General features: G+C 38.4%; 1 long non-coding RNA gene across 1 annotated transcript; it reads right to left on the minus strand.

The window, feature by feature from the left end:
• Nucleotides 1-13224: 13224 nt before the first annotated feature.
• LOC116902081 lies at nt 13225-15587 on the minus strand. The gene is made up of 2 exons (XR_004388039.1): nt 15469-15587; nt 13225-13550 (listed from the first exon to the last, which is right to left on the minus strand). It is a non-coding gene; the product is annotated as an uncharacterized LOC116902081 (long non-coding RNA).
• Nucleotides 15588-21067: the final 5480 nt, after the last annotated feature.

The following is a 21067-nucleotide window of genomic DNA, read 5'->3' on the forward strand; positions in this document are numbered from 1 at the left end:
AGTCCAGGATCTTCTGGCCTTCATAGTTTCTGGCGAGAAGTCTGGTGTGATTCTGATAGGTCTGCCTTTATATGTTACTTGACCTGTTTTCCCTTACTGCTTTTAATATTCTTTCTTTATTTTGTGCGTTTGGTGTTTTGACTATTATGTGACGGGAGGAGTTTCTTTTCTGGTCCAATCTATTTGGAGTTCTGTAGGCTTCTTGTATTCTTATGGGTATCTCTTTCTTTAGGTTAGGGAAGTTTTCTTCTATGATTTTGTTGAAGATATTTACTGGTCCTTTGAGCTGGGAGTCTTCACTCTCTTCTATACCTATTATCCTTAGGTTTGATCTTCTCATTGAGTCCTGGATTTCCTGTATGTTTTGGACCAGTAGCTTTTTCTGCTTTCCATTATCTTTGACAGTTGAGTCGATGATTCTATGGAATCTTTTGCTCCTGAGATTCTCTCTTCCATCTCTTGTATTCTGTTGGTGAAGCTTGTATCTACAGCTCCTTGTCTCTTCTTTTGGTTTTCTATATCTAGGGTTGTTTCCATGTGTTCTTTCTTGATTGCTTCTATTTCCATTTTTAATTCCTTCAACTGTTTGATTTTGTTTTCCTGGAATTCTTTCAGGGATTTTTGTGACTCCTCTCTATGGGCTTCTACTTGTTTATTTATTTTTTCCTGGAATTCTTTTAGGGATTTTTGCGATTCCTCTCTGTAGGCTTCTACTTGTTCTCTAAGGGAGTTCTTCACGTCTTTCTTGAAGTCCTCCAGCATCATGATCAAATATGATTTTGAAACTAGATCTTGCTTTTCTGGTGTGTTTGGTTATTCCGTGTTTGCTTTGGTGGGAGAATTGGGCTCCGATGATGCCATGTAGTCTTGGTTTCTGTTGCTTGGGTTCCTGCGCTTGCCTCTCGCCATCAGATTATCTCTAGTGTTACTTTGTTCTGCTATTTCTGACAGTGGCTAGACTGTCTTATAAGCCTGTGTTTCAGGAGTGCTGTAGACCTGTTTTCCTGTTTTCTTTCAGCCAGTTATGGGGACAGAGTGTTCTGCTTTTGGGCGTGTAGTTTTTCCTATCTACAGGCCTTCAGCTGTTCCTGTGGGCCTGTGTCTTGAGTTCACCAGGCAGGTCGCTTGCAGCAGAAAAGTTGGTCTTACCTGTGGTCCCGAGGCTCAAGTTTGTTCGTGGGGTGTTGCTTATGAGCTCTCCATGGCCGCAGCAACCAGGAAGATCTGCACCGCCCTTTTTGGAGCTTCCGTGCACCAGGGTTCCAGATGGCATTTGGTGTTTTCCTCTGGAATCAGTAATGTGTACAGAGTGCAGTCTCTTCTGGTTTCCCAGGCGTGTCTGCCTCTCTGAAGGTTTTGCTCTCCCTCCCACGGGATTTGTGTGCAGAGAACTGTTTATCTGGTTGGTCCCTTCAGGTTCTGGCGGTGTCTCAGACGCAGTGGACCTGCTGTTCCTGGGCCCTCCTCTACAGGAACCCAGAGGCTGTATACAGTTTCCTCTTGGGCCAGGGATGTGGGCAGGGGTGGGCAGTGTTGGTGGTCTCTTCCACTCTGCAGTCTCAGGAGTGCCCACCTGACCAGGTGGTGAGGGCTCTCTCCCATGGAGTTTGGGGGCAGAGAGCTGCAGGTTTGGGACTCGAGGTAAATACTGGAAGTGTCCAGTCCTAGAGGAATTTTGCCTCTGTGTGTCCTGAGTTCACCAGGCAGGTCGCTTGCAGCAGAAAAGTTGGTCTTACCTGTGGTCTGGAGGCTCAAGTTTGCTCGTGGGGTGCTGCCTATGAGCTCTCTGCGGCTGCAGCAATCAGGAACTTAATATTCTTTCTTTATTCTGCAGATGTTTTTTATGTTTTGATTATTATGTGACAAGAGGAATTTCTTTTTTGGTGTAGTCTAATTGGTAGACAATAAACTTTTTGTTTGTTTACTGGCATCTTTTCCTTTACTTTGAGTAAACTTTCTTCCTTGTTCAAAATATTTTTTGTGCCTTGGAGCTGGAATGATTCACTTCTGCCAATTCCTTTTATTCTTCTGTTAGGTCTTTTTGTGGTATTCCAGATTTCCTGCATGTTTTGAGTATGGAATTTTTAGATTTACCTTTTTGACTAATCTATAGATTTTTTTCTATTGTATCTTCTATGTCTGAATATCTTTTTTCCAGTTCTCTTACTATATTCATGATGCTTGAATCTCCTCTCCTTGCTCACTTCCCTAGGACTTTCATCTTTAGGATTTCCTCAGATTTTGTTTTCCTTATTGCTTCTATGTCTATTTTCACATCATGACCTATTTTATTTATTGCTTCATCATTTTTGTATATATATACATATATATATATACATATATATATACATATATATATATGTATTTAAGGGATTTGTGTCCTTCTTCTTTAAAGACCTTTAAAAGTTTGATTGTATTTTCCTTCATTTCTTTAAGTGATTCATTCATCTACTCTTAAGAGGCATGTATCATCTTTGTTAGATCATATTTAACATCATTTTCTTGTGTTTCAGTTGTGTTAGGTTATTCAGGGCTGCTGTAGTAGAATAGCTTTGCAAGAAGTTGTTATATTGCCATAGCTCTTATTGATGGTGCTGTTCTCAGGGCCTTTAGCCATTCAGATGGTCTTTTTTCCTGAATGTTCCTGCTGTAGTTGGTATTGGGAAGAGAGTTAGCCTCAGTAGTCCATATGTGGCAGGCCTTGAATGAGTATCCTTATAATGTGATTCCTAAGTAGTATGTTTCTATGGTTCAGCTTTTGCAGGTCTGATGAAGGTGGTCAGAAGGATGGTCAAAAAATGAAAGTCCTTCTCGGAGGGCAGACTGCTCAGGGCATCTTAGGGTGCACCAGAGGACTCACAGAGAAAGGGAAATAGGTGAGGGAAGAAAAGCTATCATGAATGGTTCATACTCCCAGGTCTGATAAATGTGGAGTGGTGATAGGAGGAACATGGGGTCTACTTGGGACAACAGACTGCTGAAGGCAGCTTGGAGTGTACCACAGAACTCACAGAGCAGGGGAAATAGGTGTCAGAAGTAAATATGATATATATTATTCAGAATCACATGTTTGACGAATATGGGGTGAGATATGGCTGAAGAATGAAGGTCCCTCTGGGATAGGAGGGTGCTCATGGGAAATTTGGCTTGGTCTAAAGTTCTCAGTGAGTAGAAATTATGATTGGGGCAAAGAAACCTTTCCTGTATGCTTCATCAAACACAGGCCTGATGAAATTTGCTGGAGAGAGAATTGAGTTCCAGAAAGTATAGCAGACTGCCGAGGATGGATTGTATATTAATTTAATAATGTACAGGAATGCCATAGAAATAGCAGGAATCAAGTCAGTAAATGTCATTTCTTGATCATTGTCAGTAAAAGCTCATTCTTCACAGCCCACATTAAATGATAAAACTGTTTTAGGAAGATCACTTGCTAGGATTTAGCCTTTCCTAGATGGTCCCTGACAGTTTAACTTCTCTGGTAATATAGATTATACTCAAGATGTTATATTGAGTATCATCTGAATTTCTTTTCCTTCACCCTTTTACATTTCTCACTAGTACCAATTTGTTGCACAGTTGCACTAAATCTTTTCTCTTGATATAATATGGGCTCATGAATGGTGTTGAATTTGGTCAATGCTTTTTCAGCCTCTAATGAGATGATCATGTGGAGGGTTTTTTTTTGTTTGTCTGTTTTTTGAGTTTGTTTATATCATGGATTATACTGATGGATTTTATATATTGAACCATTCTTTCATCTCTGCTATGAAGCCTAATTGACCATGGTGAATGGTCATTTTGATGTGTTCTTGGTTTTGGTTTGTGAGAATTTTGTTGAGTATTTTTGCACCAATATTCATGAGGGAAATTGGTTAGAATTTCTCTTTCTTCATAGGGTCTTTGTGTGGTTTAGGCATGAGTGTAATTGTAGCTTCATAGAACAAATTGTGTAAAGTTCCTTCTGTCACTTTTTTGTGGAATAGTTTGAAGAGTATTGGCGTTAGGTCTTCTTTGAAGGTCTGATAGAATTCTGTACTATATTCATCTTGTCCTTGGCTTTTATTGCTGGGAGGCTTTCCCCCTCATTTTTATTAAACTGGGTATTTCTTATTTACATTTGAAATATTATTTCTTTCCAGGTTTCCTGTCCATCAGCCCTTCCCCTTTCACCTCCCCTGCTCTATCGGTGTTCCCCACACCATCCACCTCCATTACTGCCCCCTAATTGTCCCATACACTGGGGGTCCAACCTTGGCAAGACCAAGGGCTTCCCCTTTCACTGGTGCCCCAACAAGGCTATTCATGGATAAACATGCACTTGGAGTCCAGCGTTAGTGCATGTACAATCTTTGGGTAGTGGTTTAGTCCCTGGAAGCTCTGGTTGTTGGCATTGTTCTTATGGGGTCACAAGTCCCTTCAGCTCTTTCAGTCTTTTCTCTAATTCCTCCAACGGGGATCCTGTTCTCAGTTCAGTGGTTTGCTGCTGGCAATGGCCTCTGTACTGCTATGTGCTGACTATGTCTCTCAGGATTGATCTGTATTCAGTTCCTGTCAGCATGCACTTCTTAGCTTCATCCATCTTATCTAGTTTTGGTTGATATATATAATGTGGGCCACATGTGGGGCAGGTTTGAATGGCGGTTCCTTCAGTTTCTGCTCTAAACTTTGCCTAGCCTCTGCCCTAAATTTTGCCTGGTTGGTTGACTTTTAATGAATGCTTCTATTTCTTCAGGGGTTATGGGATACTTTATATGCTTTATCTGATCCTGATTTAACTTTGGTGCCTGGTATCTCTCTAGAAAATTCTTTATTTTCTCCAGATTTTCCAATTTTGTTGTGGACAGGTTTTTTAGTAGGGTCTGTTAGATTTTTGAATTTCTTCAGGTTTTGTTGTCATGCTGGCCTTTTAATTTTTGCTTTCTCATTTTGTTAATTTGGATACTATCTCTGTGTCATCTATGGCTAAGTGTTGATATACCCTGTTGATTTTCTCACAGAATCATCTCCTGCTTTGGGGAATTATATGTATAGTTGTTTGTTTCTGTTTGGTTGAGTTTAGCCCTGAATTTGATAATTTCCTGCCTGCTAATCCTCTTCGGTGTATTTGCTTCCTTTTGTTCTGGAGTTTTCAGGTGTTTGGTTAAGCTCCTAGTGTATACTCTGTCCTGTTTCTTTTTGGAGGCACTCAGAGATATGTGTTTTCTCTTAGCTCTGCTTTCATTGTGTCCCATAAGTTTTGGTACGTTGTGCCCTCTTTTCATTAAATTCTAAACAGTCTGTAACTTTTTTATTTCTTCCCTGCCCAAGTTATCATTGAGTAGAGTTTTTTTTTTTAAATTTCCATGTGTATGTTGGCTTTCTCTTATGTTTTTTTCATTGTTGTTATTGAAGATCAGCCTTAGTCCAGGCTGATTTGACATGATACATGGGATTATTCAGTCTTCTTGTATCTATTGAGGTCTCTTTGTGACCGATTATATGGTCAATTTTGGAGAAGGTTTCATGAGCTGCTTAGAAGTTATGTTTTTTTGTTTGAGGATGAAATGTTTATAGATATCTGTTAAACCCATTCGGTTATAAATTCCAATAATTTCATAGAGCTCTGTTTAGTTTCTGTTTTTATGATCTGTCCATTTATGATACTGGAGTGTTGAAGTCTCCCATTATTATTCCGTTTGGTGCAATATATGCTTTGAGCTTTAGTAAAGTTTCTTTTATGATTGTGGGTTTCTGCCCTTGCATTTGGAGCATAGATTTTCAGAACTGACAGTTCATCTTGGTAGATTTTCCTTTGATGAGTATGAAGTGTCCTTCCTTACCTTTATTGATATATTTTGGTTGAAAGTTGATTTTATTTGATATTAGAATGAGTATTCCAGCTTGTTTCTTAGAACCCTTAGTTTGGAAATTTTTTCTCAGCCTTTTACTCTTAGGTAGTTTCTGTCTTTGTCACTGATGTGTATTTCCTCTATGCAGCAAAATGTTGGGTCCTCTCCACCCATCTCATTTGTTAGTCTATGTCTCTTTATTGTGGAATTGAGTCCATTGATGTTGAAATATATTAGGGACAAATGATTGTTTTTTCCTGATATTTTTGTTGTTCGAGTTGGAATTATGTTTGTGTGGGTATCTTCTTTTAGGTTAGTTCCAATTAGATTACTTTTTTGCTGTCTCATGCATGTACTTTCTCTCCTTGTGTTGTAGTTTTCCATCTATTATCCTTTTTATGGATGGGTTTGTAAAAGATGCTATGTAAATTTGGTTTTTTAATGAAATGTCTTTGTTTCTCCATATATGTTAATTGTGATTTTTGCTGTGTATAGTAGCCTGGGCTGGCATTTCTGTTCTCTTAGTGTCCATATGTTATTTTCCCCTGATCTTGCTTTCACAAGCTCTCTTTTTGGAGCTGGGGACCGAACCCAGGGCCTTGCGCTTGCTAGGCAAGTGCTCTACCACTGAGCTAAATCCCCAACCCCCCCTCGGAACCTTCTTACATTCATATCTTGCCTGTGCTGAGTTTTTTAAAACTCTAATAAAGTCTCCATGAACTTTAAAAATTTATGTAAAATATTTCTCCCTCTCTTGATATATATATACATATATATATATATATTCTTACAAACATATATATACAAACATATATATATATATATACACACAAAACCACACACACACACACACACACACACACACACATATATATATATACACACACAAACACACACAAACATATACATATCAAATAAGAGTACAAAATTCTTTATATAGAAAATTCACACATTTAAAAATAAAATCATACAGAAAAGTTAAAAAAAGGTCAAAAACCTCAAGTAATTATTAACAGGCATAGATTACAAGGAATTTTGGGTAAATTTGCTATAAGCATGGTTCATATTCTCGTTAGTAGGGGATGGTTCTAATTGTATTCTTGGTGTTGAGTATACCAACTTTAAAGAACAAAGCTTAATATTTCTAACTATTACACATCCTTTCACGTGACTGCTTCAGCAAAACATACTTTCCCCTGTGTTCCCCAACAAAACACCATTTGATATAACTGACTTCCCAACGAAACCAGAAGTTTCCACTTCATTCCTCACTGAGGACTAGATTCCCTGGCACCAAATGGTGCCATTTAAGCTTCCAAAGGAGGGAAGCAACCTGGAGTCCTATCCAGCCATGATGCCTATGAACCACAAGCAGGAGCATGGCATGGAAACCCTAAGAATGCAGTAGTGGAATGTATACCTTGGTGATAAACAAGAGATGTGTAACTGGAATTAAATTCAATAAGATTAAAACCATTCAAAAAAAAAAAAAAGAACAAAGCTTAAGTCCAAGTGGATCAAGGACTTCCACATCAAACCAGATACACTCAAACTAATAGAAGAACTGGTGGGGAAGCATCTTGAACACATGGGCACTGGAGAAAATTTCCTGAACAAAACACCAATGGCTTATGCTCCAAGATCAAGAATCGACAAATGAGATCTCATAAAACTGCAAAGCTTCTGGAAGGAAAAGGACACTGTGGTTAGGACAAAACGGCAACCAACAGATTGGGAAAAGATCTTTATCAATCCTACAACTGATAGAGGGTTTATATCCAAAATATACAAAGAACTCAAGAAGTTAGACCACAGGAAGACAAATAACCCTATTAAAAGATGGGGTTCAGAGCTAAACAAAGAATTAACAACTGAGGAATGCCAAATGCCTGAGAAGCACCTAAAGAAATGTTCAACGTCTTTAGTCATAAGAGAAATGCAAGTCAAAACAAGCCTGAGATTTCACCTCACACCAGTGAGAATGGCTAAGATCAAAAACTCAGGTGACAGCAAATGCTGGAGAGGATGTGGAGAAAGAGGAACACTCCTCCATTGTTGGTGGGATTGCAGACTGGCACAACTGTTCTGAAATCAATCTGGAAGTTCCTCAGAAAATTGGACATTTAAGTACCTGAGGACCCAGATATACCTCTCTTGGATATACCCAAAAGATGCTCCAACATATAACAAAGACACGTGCTCCACTATGTTCATAGCAGCCTTATTTATAATAGCCAGAAGCTGGAAAGAATCCAGATGCCCTTCAACAGAGGGACGGATACAGAAAATGTGTTATGTCTATACAATGGAATATTACTCAGCTATCAAAAACAATGACTTCATGAAATTCATAGGCAAATGGATGGGACTGGAAAATATCATCCCAAGTAGGGTAACCCAATCACAGAAAACACACATGGTATGCACTCATTGATAAGTGGCTATTAGCCCAAATGCTTGAATTACTCCTAGATGCACAGAACACATGAAACTCAAGAGGGGATGACCAAAATGCGAATGCCTTCTACCTTCTTTAAGAGGGGAAAGAATACCTTGGCAGGGAATAGGGGAGGCAAAGTTTAGAACAGAGGCAGAAGGAACACCCATTCAGAGCCTGCCCCCATGTGGCCCAGACACATATAGCCACCTAATAAGAAATGATGGATGAAGCAAAGAAATGCAAGTTGACAGGCACCAGATGCAGATCTCTCCTGAGAGACACAGCCAGAATACAGCAAGTACATAGGCGAATGCCAGCAGCAAACCACAGAACTGAGAATGTGACCCTCATTGAAGGAATCTTAAAAAGGACTGAAAGAGCTTGAAGGAGCTTGAGACCCCATATGAACAACAATACCAACTAACCAGAGCTGCCAGGACTAAGCCACTACCCACAGACTATTCATGGACTGACCCTGGGCTCCAACCACGTAGGTAGAAATGAATACCCTAGTAAGAGCAGTAGTGGAAAGGGAATCCCTTGTTCCTGCTAAGACTGAACCCCCAGTGAATTTGATTGTTGGGGTGAGGCTGGTAATGGGGGGAGGATGGGGAAGGAACACCCATGAGAAGGGCAAGGGGATGGGTTAAGGGGATGTTGGCCTGAAAACAGGGAAGGGGAATAACAATCGAAATGTAAATAAGAAATACTCAAGTTAATAAAGATGGGAAAAAAAATAGCAAAATGAATCACAGTGAGTCACTTCCTGGTTTCTTAGCCTTTGTAGGCTATCAACACCTCTCACAGTATATCGGATATTATGCAAAGTAAGTTGCCGCGCCCAACCTCGACCAGCAAGGAAGACACGACCACAGAAGATCTTCTTCAAGCAGTTTTACTCAGGAACCTTGATACAATCTTCTGACCTCTATCTCTTCTGACTCTCTCTCCCTGGGGAACGCCCTGCACCACACTTAAATAGCTAGCTCTGGCCAGTCCTAGCAAGCCACGTGGGTCATGTAGATAGGCTGTCACTATGCAGAAGCCAGCAGGCCAGGCAGACATAGCCAAATAAGGACTTGTTTACTGCAAGGAGCGCTCACCCGCCGTTGGGAGAGTGGAAGGTGGAAACCAGAGCCATATTTGAGGTGCAGCATGTTGCAGCTCTCTACAGTAAGTCTTGATCAAGTTTCAGGATATTTGTCTTCTTTTCCTATCTGATTTTCCTTGACTTTTCCAGTATCATGCTTACACCTGCTTATACATACAATAACATGTACTACCACACAGGGATAAGAATCCAGTACTTCAGAAGCCATGTAGCATCATCTGAGTGTCATGAAAATACATGAAAATTATATATATATATATATATATATATATATGAGAGGATTTAAGTTATCAATATCTCATGTGGATGCCTAGAGAGATGAAAGACTAGAGGACATCATCAATGTTGAAGTGGTGTAAAATGAATGAGAACTGGAAGGACCATTAGAGCATATGACTGAGAATTGTTTTAGTGCCATGGAAAACTTTTATTTATTTTTTTCTTCTGAGTACTTTCTTGAAGGTACTATCATTCTGATAATATCATCAGAATTGATTAAAGGTACTGTTCAAGTAATTAGTAGAGTGGAAGAAGGAAGCAACAGCAATATTTTCCTCCCCCTAAATTTGTATCTACTTTATATGTCACTAGTGGTTATATTAGATATTCAATTGGTAATAATAGAAGGGATATGTAATGTTGCTCTAAACACTCAAAGCAATCAGGAACATGAAAATGCACAAGCATGATCATGGATGATTTGATATCCAGGTAGGACTTAACAACGATTCAGAATGGTAGATGGTAAATTTGCATGCATCATCTTCAGTTATGAAGTTCTAATTTTGTAAAATGAATTCTCATACCACACTGAAACACTTTGAGAAAACAAAAGTAAGTCCATGGGATATGGTTCATTCTTATCTTTTAAAAATAAAACTGAGACATATACTTCAACTTTGAGTGTCCTCCATTATTAATTTTCTGTAGCCTGTTTATAACATCAAAATCATTACCAGATAAATGTTCAAATTTAATGCATTAGAATATTATAGACTTTTGTATTAAATCTATTCTTTGAAATAATATTTAGACTTTATGTTATTAGATAATGCATCCACTATAATGTTGTTGAAGTAAAATACTAACATCTACTGTGAAACTACAGTTTACCTATTTAGATTTCTTTGGCCTTGTCTATATTTCTGTTACCTAATACAATGTCATTACTAGCTGAGAACTGTGCTAAGGACATTCTTCATGCACAGTGGTTAAACCTAAATGCTTTGCTGAGTTCTGTATGTCACTTAAGTGTATGAGTAAACATCTGGAATGGGATCAAATTTCTCCCATTGTGGCTGTAGTGATTCGTAGGAGAAGTAAGGATTCATCCTTATTGACTGAGCCACAAAGTGTCAGATATGACACCATTTCCAGGTTAAAAAAAGATAAGGTAGAATAAGTCTAGAGTATTATAAATAAGTGTTTACCAGTAAAGGACAAACTGTTCCCTAGTGGAGAGAATTCTCCATACAACTGCATGAAACATGATGTTAGGCTTGATCAAATCTTTCAATGGTTAAGTGACTGCAATACAAGAATCAGGGCCTTATTTAGGATCCCCAGCATCCGTGTAAATAGTTCAGCAGTACTATCTGCAACCCTAGTAGACCCCAGGAGATTCTGGAAGGTCATTGACTATCTTGACTCAATAAGACATGAGAGCTGCATTTAAAAAGAGACTGGCTCATTTATTACAGTGAATACAATTAAGTAAGACAGATGATATATTCATATTAGTACATAATTATATGCACAAATGTTTTTAAATTTTTGTCAGATATTTCATACAATTACATAATGGTTTTACAAATGTTATCCTCTTTCCTTCTGTTCCATATCCTCCTTCCTCTCCCTGCTTCTACTAGATGCCTCACTCTCACACACCATTCCCACATCAGCACGCTGGCTTTACCTACATTGGTATACAAGTGACCCTTCTAAGACCAAGGGCTTTCCTCCTATTGATGACAATGGTATCTGCCACAGTACATATTTTGCTGGAGCTACATCCTCTATGTGTACCATTTGGTGGTTTGCTACCCTGAGCTCCGTGGGTCTGGTTGGTTGATATTTTGTTATTCCTATGGGGTTACAAACACCTTCATCTTCTTAAGTATTTTCTCTAAGTCCTTTATTGGTTTTTTTGTTAAGTCCAACGGTTGTGTTTTCCTGCATTTCTTTAAGGTATTTTTGTGTTTCTTCTTTAAGGGCTTCCACTTCTTTACCTGTGTTCTGTATTTCCTTTCTTTCTTTATTTTTTTTTAGAGAGAAAGGGTTTATTTTGCCTGTCAGACCCAGTGCACATATCACATAAAAAATAACAGAAGGATGTCAGGGCAGATGATCCGATTATATTCACAGTCATAAAACATGAAGTAATAATTAGTGCTCAACTTATTTCTTCTTTTTTACTCTCCAAGACACAAGTGAGCGAATGTTGCTATCCAGAGTGAGTATGTCTTTAACTCTTTTCTTTGCTGAACTAATCAATATAGTGTCCTATTTCTCGGGACATTAATGATATAAAAAAGTTTCTCCTATATTTCTTTAAGGGAGTTATTTATGTCATTCTTAAAGACATCTCTCATCATCATGAGATGTAATTTTAAATCCAAATCTTGCTTTACAGTGTGTTGGAATATATAATAGTTGCTGTGGTGGGAGTATTGGATTCTGATGATGACAAGTAGTCTAGGTTTCTGTTGCTTAGGTTCTTGTGCTTGCCTCTCACCATGTGGTAATCTCTGATGTTTGTTGGTCTTGCTGTCTCTGAGTGAATCTTGTCCCTTATGTGGGCTTGTAAGCCTATAAGCCTCACCTGCTCTCTGTGGGCAGGTTTTGGGTCTTAAGAGCTGTCAGACAGCCTTATCTCTAGACTCAGATGGAGATGGGAAGTATCCTGTAACAATCTGTCCTGTGGGTCCAGTATCCCACATACTTCTGGAAGCTGATCGAGACAGGGTTGTACAGTCTTAGGCAGACCTGCGGCTCTTGCCCACCATGTGATCTAGGCAGCACTCTCTTTGGATAGTCAGTGAAAAGAAAGTAGGTTCCTACCTGTGAGCTTAGGTGGAAGAGCCCTTCTGGCAGTCCAGTTCTCTGCTAGCAGGTTTTGGATCCAAAGGCTGTGGACAGCCTCATCACTGGGTGCAGATGGAGCTATACACAAATATTTATATATTTCAAAAACATTGAATTGTAAGACTTTATTTTATACATCCATATGGGCACAGAATATAAATTTTCTCTTCAGCATCCTCAGACCATGTATAATTCTTAAAATTTAAAAATAGAATCAGCATGTATATTTATATATAACTGTGATATGTACTAGATGGGATGTATTATCTAGCACATTAGTTCTGTGCATATACCTGTTGAGATTTTCTCCCAGAGAACACTAGTTTTACATTCTCCTATCCAGAAGAGAGATTATTTTTTTCTTTAAATGTTTAAAACAACAGATCTGATTCAAAGTCAACCCTGTGAGGTATTCACTGTGATTCCTTGAGATATAGAGAGACGGATATTAACAAAGGGCTGGCTGTGATGTTGTGAATGTTAGTCATCCACATGAGTCAGTTAGATGTAACTTTAACTTTGCTGTTATAACTACAGTGCATATCTTCCTTGAGATAGAAGATTATCTACTATATTCTGATCTTCTTAGATAGAAAGTCAGAATCTTCATTTATACAGAAAAAACTACATGTGCCTATGAAATGCGGATATTATCACAGAGAATACAGCATACTTAACACAGACTTGTTGATAAGAATCTCACATTTCTTTGCATTTGATTCCATTTACCCACATGGTAGTTGTTCTCAGACAACAACTCAAGATGAATGGCAGTACTTTTATTGAGCAAAGCATAGGTTTGTCATGGCAGGCTTACAATGGTTTATTTAAAAGAAGTGTGTGAAATGTAAAAGGAAGACAATTGTTCAGGTGTACATAACTGGACTGCATGTCTCTTCGACTCCTGGGATCCATACTGAAGGGTGATTCCATATTAGAGTTCCAGAACTAGAATCAATGCCTGCAAGTGCTGGGTAACAGCCCAGTCAGTCTCAGAGTCTCATTTGGTATAACAATCGAATCTTACAGCATGTATATTTTGCTCAATATAATCTGGATACAGTTGAAAGTAACATATTTCTCTCTAAAAGTGGAAAGAAATATAGATTATTAGGGATCTTAAAATTAAATGGAATATAATCATACTGATAACTGAAGTGGAAATGGTAACCATGCAAATGACACACTGGTCATTCCAGTGTCCTTGGGTCCCTGGATATTCAGCATAACTCTTCAGTGGACAATGATCATTACCTCAGTTGTTCATAGTCCACAAGATTTTATGTGCACAATCAAGAACTCATGAGATCCTGAATCTGGTACACATGCAGGAGGTCCACAGAGTCTAAGGGCATCTAGTTCTGACATTGATGTCATTAACATGGCACATGGAAAATCAAAGATGGGAATATTGATCATGAAAATAAGATGTGATACAAATATTTGAGAAGATAAGCGCTGCCACCCCAGAATGTAGTATCACAGGAACCCAATGTATAAGACAGCATCTGGTGGTAGAAGCAGGATTTCAGCAAGAGGGATTAAAGTCAGGAACATGTGGCAGATGTTTATGTGCATGTGACCAACCATGTAAGTTGATGGCAAGCAAATAGGTTTTCTGGAGATGGCCCACCATTTTTCATAGCTATGATTGGTGTGCTCTGAATGGCATAGGTCCATCCCAAAATAGCTTCTCACTTCTGATATTTCTTTCCCGCCACTATTACTGCTTAATAATTTCTGGGCATCATCTTACAATATTGAACACATATTCTTCAAATCAATATGCAGGCATACTTTTATATAATAGTGCTGTTTAGATGAATAACGACTATAGCATTCTTGATTTGATTCAATAATTTAAGAAAGAAATTTAAGGAGATGGTTTTGTTTTTCCAGAAAGATGTAATAACGTTAAAATCAAGAATAGAGCATGCATCTCCTCATAATATAATTAGTTAATTATAATGAATGAAACAAACTTTAAAAATTGAAATAAGAAGAGAAATAAATTTGGGACATAGTTTAGATCAATGGAAGACATTAATCATAGGTAATATCCATTGATGATGCTACCAATGGGCACTGTAATTTAACAAGGACATGTGAAACTGTTGTTTTAAACTTATAATGAGTTTATACAGTGAAACACTACTTTGAACTGACTATCTATAACCTTCTGTAACTCCTTTCTTTGAAATTTTATCTGTGAGGTAAATTCTTAAACACCTTTTGTCTAAAAAGCTATAAAATGCTGAGAGAAAAGTAAAGTGTAGTGTGTAGCTGTTATTGAATCTTCTCTATTCACAAAATGTTTATATTTTTAGATAGTATATATGTATATCTTTCTCTCTGTCTGTGTTTATATACACATGTATGCTTAATAATTTTGATTATTAACATGTATGTCTCCATGTAGACATGAGCCAAATTCGTGTGTGCGTGTCTCTCTCTGTGTGTATGCTTGACTCTATTTTTACCCTTTTTCATTTTCTGTGGCTCACAAAAGGTTAATGAATTCGTAAGCTCTTAACTGTCTATCAAGAGATCCCCAAGTAAAAGCACCAAAGAAACTAAGTTTCTTTTCCCAATACTTTCTTAACATCAGAAATCAAAAGTCAGAAACCATTAGCTTCTGGAACCAGAACAGTAAGAGATAGCTAATGGCCAGAGGTCATGAACCATTTGTCTTCTTATAACCACCCCACATCAGTACCTGAATGATGTGATGGGACCTTTACAAGTGCATCCTGCAAATGAGGGTGAGGTTGGGAGTAAAAGACTCTCCTCTGACAAGCAACCATCTCCACAACTCTTTATTCTGTCAACTAGCAAAAATTCAATCATACCCTTGGTAGTAAAGTTCCCAGTAAAAGGAGAATATTGTTATGGACTCTTGCCAAAAGCATAAAACACTAGCACAAAACCCTTCTCAGATATTATACATTGGTCCTAATTTTCACAAGATTCTTTCAACAAGAGGGGTCACTTAGTGTTCATACCTTTAACTGTTCTGTTTGTTCTTCGAAGGGACAGTTGGCCAGTTTAGATAGGAGCTTCCTGCATCTGACGCTTCCAGGCAATGTTATATAGTATATTGTTACTCTAGGAGTCCGCTTTAGAAAAGAAACAGGATTAATTGCATCACTTCTCACTGGTAAGTTTCTCTTTTCAGTAACCCTTTGTAACTGAAATAATTAATTTGTTTATCATTTGTTTCAGCATTCTTTAGCTTCATGGATTATTCCTCATACAACAAATAACTCATCTTTATAGAAATTGATGCCTGCCCTACTGATTGTTTGACTTATGGCCATCTTTTATGAGTTGTCTTGTGCTGTTGAAGAAGAAGGAAACAGGACAAAAGAGAAGAATAAAATCCATTCAGTGGAGTTAGGAATGAAAGGATTGTGTCTGAGAGTTATGGTGTTGCCAGAAATAACTCTATACATATGGAAAAGTTTAAGGGGCAGCTCTGGTTACCTTTGTTCTGTTTGTGGCTCTTTTCTTTCATGGCCACATGGAAAGCTGCTGAAACTCAGGTTAATTAATTATCATCTCCAAAGGAAGTGTCTTTGAAAAGGGTCATCCAGTCCAGAGAGGAAAACCAACTTACAGAAGGTTTTCTACTCAGTATGAAGAATTCAATCACAAACACTTCAACATTTAAGTTACGATTTGTGCGCATACCCTTACTCTAACATACAAGTTCATATATATTCATCCCCAGCTCTATTCATTCATAAATAATTACATTTCTACATATTTCCCTCAAATACACCCATTTTCTCAAAATATCCACATATCTATAAAAATGCATGACCATAGTACCTCTGCCACCCTACCCAACGTGTCAGGAAACAAGGCATTATCAAATACACACCTTTTAAATTATAGAATTCCCACTGAAAGAAATTTGTAGAAGTCAGACTCTGATTTTGAAGAAAAAAACAAAATTATTGTGAAGTTCTGTATTTTCATTTACATGTATGTTTTAATTTACTTTTTTGTAGCTAACTTTTATTTTGGATCCATGCCAATATGATTGCCATCTGACCACACACACACACACACACACACACACACACACACACAACTACTTCCAATTGGGATCATTTTCAGGACCTTTTTCTTTGAATCTTTATTAAATAGAAGGAACGGGATACCAAAGGTGAAGGCTGGGACTAACATTTTCAATATTGTTAGTAAAGGTAGAACCAGCCTGGAATAGAAACCATAAGGACAGGTAAAAACCATTGCCAGTACATGATCTGCTCTGAGAAGAAGGGAAGGTTTTAGAAGTCAGCATGATTGAATGATCCTATTGATTTTGGGATAAGAGTTAGTCACACTTTGTAACTCTAAAAAGGTTTCAGGTTGGTTTTATCACCTAATGATCACCATTAGTAGCTACATTTAACACAGAGCATCGGTTTCATTTGTTTTCCTACTTTACTTCCTTCAGTGGACAGCAGAATTTGGAATGCTTCAAACAATGGGAAATTTCAGGTCAAATAAATAAAATGACAACTCACACATTGGAAGAACATCTTTACAAATACTACGTCTGATAGTAGGCTAATATCTAAAATATACAAAGAACTTGAGAAGTTAAATTCAAGAGAACTAAATAATCCTATTAAAGTCGTGTACAGAGATAAAGACTTCTGAACTGAAGAATCTAAAATGGCAGAGTATCTCCTAAAGAAATGTTCAACATCCTTATTCATCAGTGTTATGTAAATCAAACAACCCTGAGATTCCACTTCAAACCAATCAGAATGACTATGATCACAAAGTCAGGCAACAGCACATGCTCGTAAGGATTTGGAGAAAGAGGAACACTCATTCTGTCCTAGTAGGACTTCAATCTTTTAAAACCACTTTGGAAATCGTTTTGGTGTTTCCTCAGAAAGTGGAAATAGTTCTACCTGAAGCTATACCACTACTGGGCATATACCCCAATGATGCTCCAAGTTTAATATGGACACAAGCTCCACTATGTTTAAAGCAGCCTTATTCATAATATCAGAACCTAAGAAAAACAGATGTTCCTTAAAATTAAAATGGATACAAGTTTTGGTACATTTAACACAATGAATTACTACTCAGCCATTAAAATAATGACTTCATATGAAATTCTCAGAAATGGATGAAAATATAAATATCATCCTGTAGTCCCTCCACAGAAAAAACCCCAAGGTATGTATTCACTGATGATTTGCATACTATAAAAGCTCAGAATGCCCTTGATCCAGTCCACAAACCTTATAAATAAGAAGAAGGCAGAACAAATTATAGAGGAGTCTTTATTCTACATAGAACATGGAACAAAAAAGACCAAGGAGTGAGGGGGAGGGACAGACCAGGGAGGGAGGAGGGGGAGTATAAAGGGGGCAAGAACAGGTTTGTAAGGGACCTGAGAGAAATACAGAGGATCAGGAAATTGAAAAAACAGGTAGCAGAGGGGATGATGAACTGGGGTAGCCACTAGAAAATCCCAGGCTCCAGGGAAGTGAGAGGTTTCCAGGAACCAATGGCAATGACTTTCAGTGAAATACCAAAAAATGGGAGATACAACTTGTAGAAACTACTTCTAGTATATAAGCAAGGTCCCCGTTTGACGAATGTTGACCCCACACATCTGAAAATTTTAAACCCAGAAATATTCCATTCCAAAAGAAAGTCAGGGACAAGAAATGGACCAGAGACTGAAGGAAAGGCTATACAGAGACCTCCACAAATAGGGATCCATTCTATCTGCAGACAACAAATACCACATTATTGCTGATAAAAATACTTTTTGATAGGAGACTGATATTGCTATTGCAAGAGATTCTACAAGCATTGATCAATACAGATACAGATATTTACAACCACATATTGGACTGAGCCCAGGGACCCCAGTAGAAGAGGTAGTGGAAGGATGGAAGCAGCTGAAGGGGATTGCAACCTCATAAGAAGAACAATATTAACTGGACCACCCAGATCTCCTAGGGATAAACCACCAACCAAAGAGTAAACATGGATGGGAGCCAGGACTCCAAATAGATATGTAGCAGAGGATGGCCTTATCTGATATCAGCGGGAGGAGAGGGAGGCCTGATGCCCCAGCATAGAGGCATGCTAAAGGCATGAGGCAGGACTGGAAGAAAGGGGGGGGGAGCACGCTCACAGAGGCAAAGGGAGGAGGGTGAGGTGTGTTGAGAAAGCATGTGGCTGGAAGGGAAATTAATAAAGAGGATATCATTTAAAATTTAAATTAATAAAAATATATGTAAATAATATTTACCCATAGACCTGGAACATTCCAAAACACAGTTCTAGTATAGTACTCCAGGTTTTATATTGTGTTGAGAATACTTTAATATTGGTTTGTAATATGAGTATTAGTTCTCACAGAGACAATGAATGAAGCAGGAACAGAAGAATAGTTGATCCAGAGACTGGCCCACCTGGGAATCCATCCTATTGCAGCCACCAAATGCAATCATGATTGCTGATGGCAAGAAATGCTTCATGAGAGGAGCCAGATACACGTTTCTCCTGAGAGGCTCTGCCAAAGGCCTAATGATACAGATGAGGTTTGTTGCAGCTAACCATTGGACACAACAAAGGGAACCAAATGGAGGAGTTAGAGAACAAACTGAAGGCACTGAAGGAGTTTGCAACATCATAGGAAGAACAAAAACATCAGGCAACCAGACCCTGACAGAGTTCCTAGGTACTAAACCACAAACCACTTTGTATACATGGAAGGAACCATGACTCCAGCCACATATGTAGCAGAGAATGGCATTGTTCAGCCTCAATAGAAGGAAAAGCCCTTGGTCCTGTGAAGGATTGTTTCCCCAATGCAGGTTAAAGCCAGGGCATTAAGGTTGGAGTGGGTGGGTGGGAGTAGGTCCATCCTCATAAAAGCCAGGGGAGGGAAAGGAGGTATTGAACAGAGGAAGGGAATGCATGAAATGTAAGTAAGAAGAAAAATAAATGTAAATCTAAGAAAAATAAAATGAAAAATGTAAATCAAAGAAAAATAAAATGAAAAATGTCTAAGGTCTGCATATCCTGAAACTGTGAGACAAATGTTAGTCTTCCTTGAAAGATTTAGAAATCTTAAGTTCTGCCTGAAAGGCATAAATTGGTAGATGGTTTGCTATCTTCACACTCATTCATTCTTTCTCCTCCCATTTCCATTATGTGGTTCCCATACAGATTCTGATAAGAGTTAACACCCATATTAGGTATTTTCAGTACCTTTACTTGTTTTATGTTTACAATGATTCATTGTTTCCAGCTAAGTCTTCGGAGTTAATTATGTTTCACATGCACAGCTTCAAATAATGAATTCTGGAAGCTTTCTACAAGGGAACTCAATACTCCCTTCCTCTGAGACTAATTAAAACCATAGATAAGCATGTAATGAAACTGCCACCAATGTAACTTTAACAACAGTATAACATGCACAATATTGATTAATTGTACTGCCATGTCTGGGTGGAACATTGATCCGTTGGACCTAAGTTGTAACATACACTGTGTACTTCAGTTTTGACTCAACAGATAAATTTCCCTGTTGTTTGACGTGAGAACCTCAAAAATGACATCATGAATTCAGTTCCTTTATTTCCAAAAAACAAACGCATTCCTGTTGAAGTCTTGATTAGGTGTAGTATTCTTCTCAGAACAGGTTTATTATACTCCCAATATAAACTTTGCAGTTTCTTCTTTCTTTTTTTCCCTCCATCTTTATTAAATTGTGTATTTCTCATTTACACTTCAATTGTTATTCATTTTCCAAGTTTTCCGGTCAACATTCCCCTAACCCTTCCCCACTCCCCTTCTACATGCGTGTTCCCCTCCTCATCCTCCCCCATTACCAAACTCCCCCCAAAAATCACGTTCAATGGGGGTTCAGACTTGGCAGGACCAAGTGCTTTCCCTTCCACTTGTGCTCTTACTAGGCTATTCATTGCTACGTATGCAGTTGAAGCCCAGGGTCTGTCCAGGTATAGTCTTTGGGTTGTGCCTTAGTCCCTGGAAACTCTGGTTGGTTGGCATTGTTGTTCATATAGGGTCACAAGCCCATTCAAAGTCTTTCAGTCCTTTCTCTGAATCTTTCAACAGGGGTCCCGTTCTCAGTTCAGTGGTTAGCTGCTGGCCTTTACCTATGTATTTGCCGTATTCTGGTTGTGTCTCTCAGGAGGGATCTACATCCCATTCCTGTCAGCCTGTTCTTCTTTGCCTCATCCATCTTATCTAGTTTGGTGGTTGTATTTGTATGGGCCACATGTGGGGCAGGCTCTGAATGGCCGTTCCTCCTGCTTCTGTTCTAAACTTTGCCTCCCTATTCCCTGCAAAGGGTATTCTTGTTCCCCTTTTAAAGAAGTAGTGAAGAATTCGCATTTTGTCATCCTTCTTGAGTTTCATGTGTTCTGTGCATCTAGGGTAATTAGAGCATTTGGGCTAACATCCACTTATCAATGAGTGCATATGATGTGTGTTTTTCTGTGATTGGGTTTCCTCACTCAGGATGATATTTTCCAGTTCCATTTATTTGCTTATGAATTTCATAAATTCATTGGTTTTGATAGCTGAGTA

Source organism: Rattus rattus, chromosome 5, assembly GCF_011064425.1.
Source record: "Rattus rattus isolate New Zealand chromosome 5, Rrattus_CSIRO_v1, whole genome shotgun sequence".
NCBI lineage: Eukaryota > Metazoa > Chordata > Mammalia > Rodentia > Muridae > Rattus > Rattus rattus.